At 36.1% G+C, this 16573-nt stretch overlaps 1 protein-coding gene and 1 long non-coding RNA gene across 2 annotated transcripts in view; both read left to right on the top strand.

Moving 5' to 3' along the window:
* Positions 1–16573, top strand: part of Egfr (epidermal growth factor receptor) — a 211121-nt gene that overhangs the window by 94038 nt on the left and 100510 nt on the right. The window lies entirely within an intron of this gene.
* Positions 8211–10816, top strand: LOC143264529 (uncharacterized). The gene is made up of 3 exons (XR_013038268.1): positions 8211–9996; positions 10071–10218; positions 10294–10816. It is a non-coding gene; the product is annotated as an uncharacterized LOC143264529 (long non-coding RNA).

Here is a 16573-nt window from a genome sequence, read left to right as displayed (position 1 = left end):
ACATATACATATAAATTGTACATACCATACCTCAATTAGTAATAATTATAAATTACATTTACGTACCTATACATAAACACACGTGTGTGTAAAACATCACACAAGTAACTTATATATCTCGTCAAAAAATTTCGCAAAAATCACATTCAAGATAGACGTCTAGATGCAGGTGCTCTACAATCTGCTTCAAGTGCACTTTGTTTAGAATTCAATATTCTAAGGTTATAAAAAGCAGTAGAAACCCCGAGGCTATGTATAACGAATTTCCCGTTTATTGCCGATATAATCTTGCAGTCTATCCTCGAGGGTACGTCTGTCCTCGATCGGATAAACAAATTACACGGTAAACGACGCGCCCTGTCTTGCTTACGCGGGTCTAATGTGACCCCAGGGCAGCAATTTTCAAGCGTTTTACTCGCGACACACGTTCCACGCCCCTGGTCCTATTGTCTACCCGTATGCGATTTATTCTCGACGATGCTGTCACGATTAAAAAACAAAAAGTCTTTGTGTCTTCTCAGCTTCAACTTGAATTTGGACGAAACACGAAAAATTGGAGCAGAAATATTCAACAGATATTGAAGATGGACGTATGGACTCTACACGGTGAGTGCAAAGTTTTATTTTATATTTCTGCTAGGGAGATATCGATCGAAGATATCGGCAATTCAAACACGTGTTGGTCAATAAAGCGACCGATTGCTTGATAAAAGTTGGCGACAAAATAAATAACGGAGTACTACGAAGAGTCGTAAACAGTGTCGTTAACTTCGGTTTTGCGGAGATAGAGTTTATGGGTGATCTTCGAGGTTATGTAAGGCGTTGGCTTGAAAAACTTTCACGTATTTTGGGGATCAAAATGTGGGGAGAGAAAAATATGGTATAGGATTGTAGGGAAATTGGGGATATTAGGGTAGAGGGGTGATTCGTGGAGAATTTCGGTGCAATAGTGGATGTTTGGAGATGTAGAAAATATTGGGAATTTCTCATTTCTTCTATCCAACTTGCTTAAATTTCAAAATTGTCAATTTTTCAAATTTCTTAGTTCTAAATTTCCAAATCTCCCAAATTACCAATTTCTAAATTTCTAAATTTCCAAATCTCCCAAATCACCAATTTCTATATTTCTAAATTTCCAAATCTCCCAAATCACCAATTTCCACATTCTAAATTTCCAAATCTCCCAAATCACCAATTTCTAAATTTCTAAATTTCCAAATCCCCTAAATCACCAATTTCCACATTCTAAATTTCCAAATCTCCCAAATCACCAATTTCTATATTTCCAAATTTCCAAATCTCCCAAATCACCAATTTCCACATTCTAAATTTCCAAATCTCCCAAATCACCAATTTCTAAATTTCTAAATTTCCAAATCCCCTAAATCACCAATTTCCACATTCTAAATTTCCAAATCTCCCAAATCACCAATTTCTATATTTCCAAATTTCCAAATCTCCCAAATCACCAATTTCCACATTCTAAATTTCCAAATCCCCTAAATCACCAATTTCTAAATTTCTAAATTTCCAAATCCCCCAAATCACCAATTTCCACATTCTAAATTTCCAAATCTCCCAAATCACCAATTTCTATATTTCCAAATCTCCCAAATCACCAATTTCTATATTTCCAAATCTCCCAAATCACCAATTTCTATATTTCCAAATTTCCAAATCCCCCAAATCACCAATTTCCACATTCTAAATTTCCAAATCTCCCAAATCACCAATTTCTAAATTTCTAAATTTCCAAATCCCCCAAATCACCAATTTCCACATTCTAAATTTCCAAATCTCCCAAATCACCAATTTCTATATTTCCAAATCTCCCAAATCACCAATTTCTATATTTCCAAATCTCCCAAATCACCAATTTCTATATTTCCAAATTTCCAAATCCCCCAAATCACCAATTTCCACATTCTAAATTTCCAAATCTCCCAAATCACCAATTTCTACACTTCTAAATTCCTCAAATCCCCAATTTCTCCAATTTCCGCCAAATCCCCTAAATCCTCCAACCTCTTCGCAAGCACATACAGTACACAAAATTTAATTATTTTCTATCCCATCAAATTAAACCCAAAGACGAACATGCACCAAATATCATTCTCATCAATCTCCTTTTTCTCCACAAAAAGTTTCCCTCGCTGAAAGAGCCACACGCACTTAACAGGAAAGATTTTAATTTCCGATTTATTAAATTAAAAATAAGACACCGATTACGTATGTCTGAAAAATGACGCGTTTAATCGTCTGCAACAGTTGCACAAAATTGTCCCGAAGTTGCTACTCGTTTTCATTGCGATATTCTCGATTCGGTTGATTTATTACGGACACCGTAAAACCGTAAATTACCGGTACGGTTTTCGCATTTCTCTAGATCGATGATAATTTATCGTTCACGCTCGATCGTCCTCGTTTCGCGCCACACTTCTGCCCGATCGAGCAACCCCGTACAACGGAACTGGAATCCTGGTTACCACCGTCTTGATTTACGATCACGATCGATCGTAGAACGCGTGCACGAGCGAATTCCTCGATCCACTATTTTCTGGCATCGTAAGACGGAAGTATTCCAGCTTTCTGTGTACGTGCTCTCGCCATCGGATCGATTCGATTTCATGGAATGTTCATGGGGGAACGCGCCATACTCGCCGCCATGAATTTCGTCGCGAGATTACGATCCGTCGTTTCGTTTTTACCTCTCTATTGTTTGTTACAAACTTTAGACTATCGTTCGTTATTTACCGTACAAGGAGCCATTGCTTGTTACTTCGATATAGATATATTTTCTCTCGACGTTTTACTAGCTTCTATTTTTCACTGTTTCAGTTTACAGTTTTAGAATGACACACTGGGTTTTGTACAAGGTTTCTGATTCTACTTTTAGAACGTTTATACTTTGTAAAATAAATTCTTTTATATTTTATAAAATACTTTCTGCGTAATTTTATTTGCATTTTATTTTTTTTATATTTTTTGTGAAATAGTAACCATATGGATAAAATGAGTTTCGAGTCTATACTTTTTTATTTTTATCAGATAAAAATTTAGACAATATTGAATACAATTTGCATTTAGTCTATTAAACATCTTACATAAGATTGTTCTCAAAAAAATATGCATCTGTTCAATAAAATTTAAATCAAGCAGAAATGTGTTGAATCTATTGAATAAAATTTGCATATCAATGTGTTAAGTCTATTTGCATCAAATGTGTTGAATCGATGAAATGAAATTTGCATCAAATAAAAGTATCTTTGAATATTTTTGAGCTTCCATAAAAAAAAATTGTCAAAAGCAACTTTTTTCGCACATAGTAGCTTTTGACAATTTTTTTCGCACATAGCTCTTCGATTTTTCTTGAAACGATTGTTTCCGGCCAAGGTGCGAACAACAGCGCGCAAACCGGTGTTTGAGATCCACCTGAACAGCAGGAACGTAGGAGCTGAAAGAGTTGCACGTACCGTGTCGAGAGAAAAGCAGAGGAGCAAAAATCCGTTCCTGAAACGATAATACACGGTCCGTACCGATCGTTACGGGCTTCATAATTATCGTTCTGGCCTGACTAACAATGCTGGTAACTGTCAGAATTCCGTGAGTGCAACGCGTGATGATTAGTCGACGCTCGCTAAAAGCTGTCGGTTGGAAACTGGCCGAGCGACGTGCGAAACTGTGAATAGTTTGCACGTGCGAAACCATGGTTCCTCGAACCACAGAAAGAAACATGCATGTGTGTTGCCGGTGAATTTTGACGCACTTTAAGTCTTGGTATACCGTGTCGAATATTGTAAAAATGTGATGGATAATGGGTCTGATTTGTTATGGCGGAGGTCCACCATTTTGGGTTGTATAGTTAAGTTAAGTGGTATTGATATATTTATTATAGTAGAATCTTATAATGATTGTCAGTGGAGGAACTCTATATATCAATGCCACAAATTTTGCTCGTCACTCAACTGTAATATTACAAGAAGAAAAATAGTAACTAAGTGCAATTGTAGATAGTCAATTTTCTCAATACGAAAATTAATCATTTCTACATTACCAAACTTCTAAATTTAAAAACTTGAAAGCTGAAAAATTTGAAACTTTACAACCTTGACAAATCCCTAATTTCCAAGTCTTCAAATTTCCAGAGACCTCAACTTCTAAATTTCTAACCTCAAAATTCCAAAATTTCCAAATCACAGTCGAGATCCTATCTGACGTAAATAATTATCCTGAAAAATTTGAAACTTTACAACCTTGACAAATCTCTAATTTCCAAGTCTTCAAATTTCCAGAGACCTCAACTTCTAAGTTTCTAACCTCAAAATTCCCAAATTTCCAAATCACTAAAATTTGGATCAGTAAGTAAATCAGTGAAGATTTGCAGGTTCCAAAGAATGTCTCGAATGCATAATTGATAATAAAATTCGAGCCACGCCTTTTCACGACAATATTTATTAGCACGTAGGTTTCGAGAACATTATATAATTTAAAGATGATCTCCGATTTGACACGGACAGGTCTTCTGCGAACCGGCGTAAAACGAGAATGACAGGCACGCTAAAAAATACAGGGACGCTCTGTCAACACCCTTGTATGTAATTTGCAATTTTAATGCCCGGTCATGAATCCCTATCCTGTATAGTTCGAGTTGGTTGCGTTACGCGGGGATACCGTAACTCGATAGGGTAATAATACGAGACTGATGCAGTCATGCAAATTACTATTCAGAGGCTACTGTATTCTTCACTTTGAATTACTTGATCGCTGATATTATTGTTGCATACGAATGTGCCCGAGTGTGTAATTATTTTTCAACGATAATGAACGTACTACTTGTGTTTCTTCGATAAAAGACAAACGGAAAGATAAGAAGTCTGATTGTTATATTAACGACTGAATATAGTATGCTTTTTATGAAAAGGGCACCTGTAAAACGGGAATATGGAACAGGTTATGCAGGAAGGGGTATTTGAGTTACTTGCTTTATAATTATATTTCTTCGTTTTCTGTGTAATTTTTAATATTTACATGCTATAATGTAGGTTATTAACTAGGGTGCTTAATATTACTATGTAATTTTTTAATTTGTTAGTATATTTAGTACTAATGTATGTTTTCGTTTGCTTTTCTTTTAAATATTTAATTTAATTGAATTTGTAGCTAATCACATATAATCACATATATGACATATGCTCACATATGATCACATGTGATATATGACCATCACGTATGATCATGGTGGTCAACGTCTCAAATGATGTTCCAAAGAAAATTTACACATAATTAGGAAATTTGACTGCCCTCAAACGTCACACTTCCATAATTTAATTTTCTTTCAAAAAGATATAAAATAATATAAATAAATTCATTTGTCATTGACCTTTAACAAACTATCCTCTGTTAAGGGCGTGTTCGATCAAATGAAGTAACCATGCAATGTCCTTAACCACAAATTCTCCGAACCCGAACATGTCAGTTTGTTCATTTTCCAAACGAATCAAACGGTCAAGATGAATGGCAGCCTATTCGACTGTTTGGGCTGCGAATTCAACGAAAGCCATGAATGAGCTAACGTTATGTTTTCATGAGTCTCACGTATCGTTCACGATGAAGTAACCAACGCACCGTACGTACATTCTTGCTTCGTGTGCGTTTTTTTACCACTACATGTATCGTAATCGACATTACCAAGCTTAACAAGCCGTAAACAAAACGTCCAGCTTGCTAAACCGAACCGGAGCAGCGAAATATTTTGATGAATAAACGGTGGCCAACGTGAAGGATTGGTATAAACAATCGTGTACCAGTTCCGCGAATAACTTCTTTATGCACTCCTTTTATTCGTGTATAATTAACATTTCTCGTGGTGAGGATGGTCAGAATATTGAGTACATTATTTGTATAATATGTAGCTTTTACAGTATAACATATGTTGTACGTATAATATATGTAACGTATGTTACATACGTGTAACGCTTGGTAATCAATGTGTGAGATATACACGTCGTCTGTGGTCGAAGGGTAGATTATTTTGTAGTACTTGAATAATAATAATTCTTATGATAATTGAATAATAACATATGTTATCCATATGTGTCACACATGTATAACGGTTAGTAGCAAGTATGTGAGATACACACGTCCTCTACAATCGAAGAACAGATTATTTTGTAGTACCTGAGTAATAATAATTGTTATTTTAATTGAATAATAATATATGTGCAACATATGTGGCACATATATGTAACGATTAGTAGCAAGTATGCGAGATGCGTTCTCTATAGTTGAAGGGTAAGTTATTTTGTACTGATTGAGCAATAATTATTGTTATGGTAATTGAGTAATAACATGTGTTACACATATGTGCTACATATAACTCTTGGTAGCAAATATGTGAGACATACATATTCTCTGTACTCGAAGGGTAGGTTACTTCATACTAACTGAGTAATAATTATTCTTATGATAATTGAGTAACAATAATTGTCATAACAAGTAATAATTATTGTCGTAATAATTGAGTAATAATAACAGTAATAATTGAGGTCGTACTGTTATCGGTACACCCAGTATAAGTACGATAAACCTTTTACATGAACCTAATACACATCCCCGACACCCTGGTAACTTGTCCGTGGCCCCGTTCCCCGAACAATCCCCTTGCACAATATTTGAACACGTGACTGGGCCGTGCCCCGACGAAAGTCACTTTAGTTAAGCGATCACACTATTTGTTTTCTCCATCTGGCACGGTGCGTAGGTATATGCACGTCGGCTCGGGGGCCCCGACATTCTCTCGTCGATTCACGACGGGGAACAAACCACGGGCCCCTTGTACTGTTACAACCACTCGTAAAGAAGTCGATATTATTCCTACGTACGACGGTAGTTACCGTTGACATTCCATGCCCGGGACTCGCGAGCGCTGCTATGCCCGTAATTCTCATTTTTATGCTACCATCGATACACCTATTCCGTTCACCTTTCTGTGTCCCCTAACCTCTGAAATGCACGTTCGTTCGATACGCTGGTCTCCTATTAGAGACTGAATTTCAGTCACAATTGTTTAGACAGTTATTCTCGGTATTTGTCGGAAAGGTACCATTCGGTCTAACCCCTTAACCTATAAATTTTTGCGTCAGTCAAAGATACTTATTATTATCAGTATTGAGATGAACAAAGGACGTTGAAATGTTAGATACATTTTGGATTTACTAATCTTCAATTATACAAATTACAATTTAACTTGAAACTTGATCTTACCAAAAAACGATTTAGGTTTGTCATGAACTGTAACGTGCATCACGAGTCTGACAGGGGGTGAATTCAATCTCAAATATTTTTAACTAAATCTATAGTGTCATACGAGTATAGAATACAGCAAAATAGACAAACAATAATGGAAAAATAATAAGTTATGAATTTTTGTAATTCATGAATTTATGAATCAAAATTATGAATTGTAAATATATATCTGACGAAGAGTTAAATAATCCCTCAGTTGTAATTATATTTCTCAGATACTTTCGACAAGTGCAGCTCTCAACAGATTAATAAAAGGATATGTTTTTGAAGACAAAGTTTGCTTTGAATTGGTGTGAAGGAATGCAGACAGGGAATTATTTAACGACACTGTGTATATTAGAGAAACGTGGGGGATACCAACTTTATTTGAGTGAAGCTGATAATTTAGAACGCCACGGTTACATCTGTGTCCTGAAGAAGCAAGTTTTATTTGCTGTAGGTTCGTGATGTGTGCGCGTTAAAGAGAGATTGAACTCTAAATTAGCAGCAAGAACAAACAGCTGTTAGAGTCTCTTTATTAACCACCTTTCGGGCTGTATTTCGATAACGAAAACCTGCTATCTATTTAAATTCTTCATTTGAATGATAAAGCGTTGCTGGCATAATCTACTACCATTTTGTTTATGACATGCTTGTAACTTCATATTTATATGTGCATACTTTGAAAAAAAATTTCAAAAAATATAGTTTAGAAAATTAAATTTACAAAAATTTTTCATCGTTTAAAAAAGTTAAACAAAATTAAATTTTGTTAACATTAATCAAATTAAGTTTAATAATTTATAGCAGATGAAGTTTAAGTGTACTCAAGTATTAATCTCAAAAATTAATACTTTTTCTAAAAAAAAATCCACTTAAAGAAAATATACTTTTTTTACAAAAAATGGAGTCATCTTCATTTTTTGAAAAATATCGCAAATACAAAAAGTTCACATTATTTGTTAACATAACCTCATTATCCATAAAAGGCAATAAACCTATCTTTTTCATACTTGTAAAATATTTAACATTCTCAAGAAATATTGACAGACAATAGGTAATAATAGTACGCACACCCTGATTTATAATGTTGCAACAAGTAGAGCAAAAAGCCGGATGTTTGAAGCTGGCACTTAAATATGATAATATCGAGCGTGACTTTAAACAACCATAGTATAGATTACGTTGGTATAAAACAATGTTAACGAATGTAAACAGAGAGATCAATGACTGTGCATTAGTTTGCTGTGTAATTGTTTCACTGCCCACGTTGTTCATACGAGAGTCATGTACGTATCATAAAGCAATGAAAAACGAGCTTAAGCAGCTTGTCTCGAAATTCTCCGCAGGTGAAGTGTCATATTAGGGTTTTAAATTTCAACAAAATGGAATAATGTTCGGGGAGGGTGAAGATTCAGGGAAGAGGAAATTTAGAAAATTTGGGGGTTTGGAAATTTTGCAATTTGGGGATTTGGGTAGTTAGAAGGGGTGCAAAGATTTGGAAATTTGGTAGATTAGAAATTTGAGAGTTGGGCAGTTTGAGGAGGTGCAAACTTGGAAATCTGGGGTTTTAAAAAATTTTGGGTTTGGAGTTTGAGGACTTGAGTATTTGGAAATTTGGAGATTTAAGGGTTTGATGATTGGGGGGTTGAGAGGTTGGTCATTTAGAAATTTGAGAGCTAGGGAGTTTCTGGATTTAGAAATTCGGTGTTCTAGAAATTTAGGAATTTAGGGATTTAGGGGTTGGAATACTAAGATATTGCAAAATTTGTGAATTTAGGAATTTGGAAATTTGGAAATTAGAAAATATAGAAAATAGGAAAATTTGGAGATTTGGAGACATGAAATTATTAGGAAATTATGAAATATCAGAACTCGATGCAACCCCACATATAACCCTTCCCCCACATTTACATGAAATTTTTAATAATCCATACCCTCGTTAAAAACAGTAATAAAATGCATTAACCTTCTCAATTTACAAAACCAAACCTTCTAGTTATTACCTTTAAACTACCCTAATCAACCTACCCTAATCAGCCTACCCTAATCAACCTACCCTAACAACCTACCCTAATCCTTCAAAAATTCCAATAAACTTCCATAAACATAACCTAAATAAAATTCTAATGTCGGTTAACTCCGTTCCATCTGAAGGATGCGAAAGGAACGATAACTGTAATCTCGATGCACGTTGCACAAACATGTAATGCTTAGCTCCTACTAAATCTTGTTTACCTGAGAAACGCGTTCCAAGCGATTTACGCCGCGATCGAGAATAAACGTGGCGATATCGGCGAGCAACGTGCGATTCGCAATATTTGAGTTGAACATACGGTTGGAAACATCGATAGTAGTCTCGATAAGGACCAGCATGGGCCTCGAGCCGATTGGCTCGTAGCTTGATACGAATGCAATAACCGTTGCAGATAATCGAATTACACGCAGATGCTTTATCGCCAGGTGTAGCGTGGCGCATTATTCTCGCGAACCGAAGCGTAAATCGGTCGACAGCCACCGATATTCGTCCAACTTCGATTTTGCTTGCTCGAAAACGTGCGAATTGCGTGGGTGAGCAAACTGATGGACACTCATCGATATTTTGCCTTGACATTTTGCTTTTGTGGACAATTGTTGACGAGTTTGGTCAAAATTTGGTTTTGATATATTTAGTTTTGAGATGATGCATCATTTTGAATATGGAACTGTGAGGTGGATATTTACTCTTCTTTTGCTATATCGCTTCTCTTAATATTCAGATTTGAAACCAGTGTTCTTTGTTTTAGACTCGAATTAAGATGTTTGGAAACTTGAGGCTAATTGAGGATTTCAATTTCAAGCATCCCTTCGCTTGTAAAATTGAAATTTATTCCAAAAAAAATTAAATCATATTTCAACTCAATTATTTGCAAGTAAATAGTGGAAATAAATAAGGTACTTTTTTATCAATCTTACTTGTTGAAATATACAAAAATGCTGATAAAAATTTAGTCTGATTCATTTATACAGCTAACAGGAATTATTTCAAAAAAGGAAAGAGTGATCAATACTTTTTTATACGAATGGAAAGGTTGAAATCTCTGTTGATATTCGATACCGGTCATTTGTGATTAAACACCTTTGATGCATTATCTTGGCGACGTATTTTATCGTTGTCAAATATTGATGTGTATTGGACAGAGTGATAAAAAAGAGGTCTTTGGCTTCTTTGAACCTAGTGCATTCAAGAAATCACGTAATTCTATGTATATTGTTTTTTATTTTTAATTTTATAGTTGATTATTGGTTTTAATTTAGAACAAGCTTTATGACTGTTCTAAAATAATATTTTGGAGGAGGAGGTTAGGCAATACTGTAAAAATTGAGGTTATGTCTATGTAAACCTTACTATTTGTAATGCATACTCAACAAACAAATTTCATTTTATAAAATAAAATATATCTTGATCTTTAACATCATAAATAGTAAAAATTTAATATAAACATTTTACGAAAACTCTTATCAAAATGTTGAACTTCACATCTTTTACTAACATGTCTACTAGTTCACATATCTAGCTCACAAATTTTTGTCACAATTCCAAAATTCATATCACAAATCCCAAAAAAATTGCAACATAATATTTTTGTTTCAAACTGAATGTACTAATGTTTATATTTTGCTGTTCATTAATACTTCACACATCTAATTGTTCTATCAGAAAGATGACTCAGCATGAAGGTATCCCTGCTAATTTCAAGGCAACAAGTATAACGAAAAATCCGAGCACAAAGAATCAATGTCTGATAAAGAGAAGAAAGGAAAGTTTAGTTTCGTTGAAAGTTAATGGTACATACACGGAACATTATTGAAAGGAAAGGACGCCCACGTGCTGCCTATCACAGAACAGACAGCTTCGTTACCTTCAGACAATTATTTACCGATTACGTTTGAAAAGTAAGAATAATGTACTCTTACCCGAATGAGTTCGTTTGTACCAATGCTTTATACGAAATTCTGTTCAAAGCTACATTTGAAGGGATCAGATCTGGACATTCATGTATTTGGACACCAAAGTGTATTAAGTCTTTTGAAACTTTAGAGTATAGCAAGTTATAGGTGCTAAATCTTTGGCTCAAGATACTTATACTTTGTACTATTTCAAAAATTTAATTTGGACAGAAATTTTTTGTTGGAAACAGTAAAATTTGATACGAAAAATATGTGGCCATATCTTGAAGAAAGACATTTAATGCATCATCAATTTCTGGATTTAAATACTTTAAATTTTGTGAATTTGTAATTTTATAAATTTCTAAAATAAGGTTCTAAATTTTATCTCTGTCTCCTTTGTCCGCAATTAACTATTGTACAGCCCATTTCCAATAATTCACGGCAGTCAAAGATCAAAATAACATCTGAACACGGTAGTCAATATTTTCCTATCATAGCTGCTGAAAGCTTGTTCCTAAGGAGCAGTTCTATTCACTGCACCGGTCAATGGTATACAATTCAACGACAAAAAGACAGCAAGTTGAACGCAGTCGTACGTAATACCGTCAGTCGTCTCTAGCTATGTAAGCCCACGATTTGCCGTGTTCCCGATAACGTCAAGTCCAAGATATCCCGGCCACGAATCGGGACTATACTCTCCTAGATGTCCAAGTGGTTCCGACGGGACACGATGCAACGACACATGAGCTTAATTCTCTGCACGTTATGTAGGGACGTCGAGAAGTCCATGAAACCAGCGTGACACCTATGGGGTGTCCGGTTTAAATGATGCGGTCACATAACTTCATAAATCATTTGACTTATCAATTAGCTCGTACATTTACAAACTTGTACAATAGTAAATTTGTTCACTTGTAAATTGGTATACTTGTAAATTAGTACACTTGTAAACTTGTACGTTTGTAGGTTTGTCAATTTGTGACTGTATAAATTATCTTGAAGACTAGTAAGAATCATATGTGTACATTGCAAAATTGTTCTGAAACTCTGCACGATTCGAACAAAAATATATGATTGTGTTGAAGAAACTTCCTTCGTATCTCTTCAAGTGATAACAAAAAAGAAGCTTGATATCGCAAAAACACCATTTTCGAAAACTTTGTTTAAATCCGATTGAAGCAGGCTAGAAAATATTTCAAATACTCTGTAACGTTACTGCGGCACGTCGGTAAAGTAGGAAATTGCACAAATTTCTTTCGACTTGCAAAAATCCTTTTCACAAGCATCATCTTTATGCAAAGCAAAGCTATCCACAAAATTTCGATAAAATTGCATGTGGCACATTCCTGAAAATTCCGTAGGAAGAATAATTTTCTTTGACTTTCCCTTAGATTTTGATCTTCACATATTATTACTATTATTACTAAATTTTGAGTATGGTAACGAAACAGAAGAGAATAATTTATGGAGGAACACCCTGTATGGCACCTAAGGTACAGAGTATTGCACGGTGGATACGTGGCGGGCGCAGGCAGCGATAAGGCGCGGCTAAACCGGCCCAATCAGTTATGTTTCATGGTACTCGAGACATTACCACTTTATATCACCTATCGTTCCCGTATATATTCGTCGGAGGAGTTTGTGTGCGACCGGTACACGCGCTCTACGTCGTACTGATTGCGAGTATGTACTTTTCACTCTCCACGTACAGGAATGTAGAAAACGTAAACACGGACGGAACGATACCGTCGATGTGGCCCTCTGCTTTACGTTGTCAGTTCGTTTCGTGAGGGATCTTTACGATCCGGGTTGTCATGGTTTTATCCCTTGTAACCTGGCCACTATGCTAGGCTTTCATAGGAAAATGGCGATGTAGGAAGAGCACTGGTCGATAGCTGAGATTACTGAGCATTATGACTCGTTTACTGCAGATGAACATTTGGTTTAGTATTCATTCCGAATACTTGTTGATTAGTATTCATTTCGATACTTGTTTGCTTCAGTGACGAGCAAAAATGAAGTCGATAATTTTCTGAAATACAATTTTTGGGATTTTTAAGATTTGAAAGCCTCACATTTCCAAGTCTCAAAGTCTCAAAATCCTGAATTTCTATACAACCATATCCGTAGATCCTCTAATCCAAGGACTCAAAATACCGATATCCTCAAATGTCCAATTTAGGAAACAAGATTTAGGGAATGTGTACTTGACACCATAACCGCGCATAGCATCGTTGATGTCAACGTTACGGATTGCCAGACATCTCGCGGTATTTGGAAATGACGTTTACAGCGGAGAATAACGGGAGGGAATGTAGATACGTTCGGGTGGGCAGTGGGCAGTTTATGACGAAACGACGCGTAGGGCTCTTAGAGACGCTGCATGTCGATAGAGCAGTGAAATATGGCGGCGTAGAGTAAGCGTGACCAGATATATTGCTCTGTTGAGGTTATGTAAATGGCGTGGAAACGACGGTTTAGAGCTGTGCAGGCTCAGAATATTTTGGCGGACGAAACTGTATATGTTTTGCATAATTGTTGATTTATTGAGAACATACGAAGGAATGAATATCTACGAAAATAAAAAAGTGCGTCTAACCTTGTGAGGTTCATGAAATCAGCTGTGAAAAGTAGAGGTATGCGTTAAAACAGTATAAGTGAATTAGGGTAGTTTTTTACTAGCTTCATCTGGTAAATAGTTACCCCTGATAATTACATTATCGATAAATACTTCTATGATAATTTTTTGATAATCTTTTTTGATAATTACCTCTTTGACAAATTCGATGACTACCCCTTTCGACAATTATCTCTCTGACAAATACCCTATGTGATAATTAGGTTTGTGATAAATACCTATCTGATAATACCTCTCTGATTAACTTCTTTCCAATAAATCCCTCTTCGATAACTATTCGTCAGATAATTACCTGACGACTGGTTATATAATTCTCTGCGATAATTACATGACCAATAAATACCTTCTTGACTTTTCCAATAAATACCTTCTTGACAACGTTGGATAATAATCTTCTCGATAATTACCTCCCTGACAAATATCTTTCACATAAATAAAACCAGCGATATTCGCTCGAAACTCGAACGTCGAAGAACAATATTCCACGTTCTCGTCACGAAATCATGTAACTGCCCGATGAAAACTAATCACAAGTATAATGACGCATGAGAATCGCCTGTCGTCACGCTCCACCTTGCAGCGTCGTTGTTAAACGCACGTCGCTCGTACGAACATTCGAGTCTCGATTTCGATTAAACTTTAATTCGTTCGGAACGAATTCGATCTTACCAGCGATATAGTCGGTAATTCGCGGAACAGCACCTTTCAACGCTACTGACAAACGAACATTGTGCACCCCTCTGTTGAAATTTGTTAACGCAAGATTGTAATGTTTATTGCACCATTAATCTTGCATTCCTCTTTATCTCTTACATCTGGTCGCACCTGAAAAGAGATGAGAATGCTGACTCCATTTATGGGTTTTCAGAATTTTATGTACCATAAAATGAGACAAGTACATTTTTTAACAAAACTTGGTTTTGAACATGTAGTTTTTTGAAAGATATACTTATTACATTTTCATTATTAACAGTTCATATATATATAATGGATATGAAATTGTTTTATATAAAATATGGTATGACATCTCTTATATAAATGCTGCACAGTCTTGATAGAAAGTTTAATTAATTTTTGTAGAAGTTACACTAGTACTTGTACTAAACTATATGTACATACATATATACAACCAAACATACATATAGACAAAATAATTAAATGTGTCCCTACAGTAAGGTACATTCAATAGAATACTAATGTGGTCCTCATTTAAATTCAATTTATTTTTATATTAATCTCGTTCAGCACCGTTCTATAAATCCTCAAAGTGTGGCTCAAGTCATCGAATAAAATTTTAAACAAACATCAAAGCTCGAATAGCTACCGAGTCGCGAAAATCGAACACGAGACCATAATGGAAGCCGACGCCTGTGTCGAAACTGCAACAGTCCTTGTCGGTGGATAGCAGCCGGCACATGCCGGCAAAACAATTATACAACGGCAACTATTGCCTAATCGCCGATCGTTCTGGCGAGTTCCTTGGCAATTGTACGCCTAAGCAGCAACCCATAGAACCGGGTCTTATGTGGGCGAACTCGGCTAGACGCTCGGAGACACCTTTTCCGAGAGAGTTGAGTCAGCGGTTCCTCGCATAAAACTGATTCGCTGGGAAGCTGTTCTCCGGCTCCCATCTCGCTGGTCCATCGCTGTAGGACCGTTATTTAGTACGGAAATTACGTACGGGGTGTCGCGAAAGTCTGACAGCGGCCATATATCGCGTAAATGCAGTCTGGGAATCGATAAACAGCGTTGTGGGTTTTGGATGAGGTCATCATATCGTTTTGGTATCGGGAAGGTTGTTATAAACTTTGAATTGTTAGTATCATGGATTATATGTGTTCTATGTTAGATTTTCTAGAGAAGAAAAATTCTATAATTAATGTAGTAGAAATATTTTAAGATGGAGCGACAGTTTGTACTCAAAGTATGAGTTTTTATTTCTTACTTATTTTCGTTGTGGGGTTTTTGGATAAAATTAAATTATATTAGAAATATTTGATGAGTTATAAGGACCTGGGGGTCTATGGATCCATTGATCTGGGGATGTACTGATCTGTGAACCTACTGATCTGAGGATCCACGGATATAGGCTTCTACTGATCTGAGGGTCCACTGATTTGTGGATCTACTGATTTGAGGATCTACTGATCTGAGGATCCACTGATCTAGGCTTCTACTGATCTGAGGATCCACTGATCTAGGCTTCTACTGATCTGAGGATCCAGTGATCTGTGGACCTACTGATCTGAGGATCTACTGATCTGAGGATCCACTGATCTAGGCTTCTACTGATCTGAGGATCCACTGATTTAGGCTTCTACTGATCTGAGGGTCCACTGATCTAGGCTTCTACTGATCTGAGGGTCCACTGATCTGTGGACCTACTGATTTGAGGATCTACTGATCTGAGGATCCACTGATCTAGGCTTCTACTGATCTGAGGATCCAGTGATCTGTGTACCTACTGATCTGAGGATCTACTGATCTGAGGATCCACTGATCTAGGCTTCTACTGATCTGAGGATCCACTGATCTAGGCTTCTACTGATTTAAGGATGTACTGATCTGGGAATCCTCCGATTTGGGATTTGAATTGATGGGGAGATATAGTGGTCTGATGATTTGGTGATCTGGTGACCTGGTAATCTGTGGACCTACTGATCTAAGGACCTACTGATTTGGGGATCTACTGCTCTGGAGATCTACTGATCTAGGCTT

The sequence above is a fragment of the Megachile rotundata genome, chromosome 5 (assembly GCF_050947335.1).
Source record: "Megachile rotundata isolate GNS110a chromosome 5, iyMegRotu1, whole genome shotgun sequence".
In the NCBI taxonomy this organism is placed as follows: domain Eukaryota; kingdom Metazoa; phylum Arthropoda; class Insecta; order Hymenoptera; family Megachilidae; genus Megachile; species Megachile rotundata.
The sequence above is the reverse complement of the archived record's forward strand: the minus strand, read 5'-3'. Positions and strand labels throughout refer to the sequence as shown.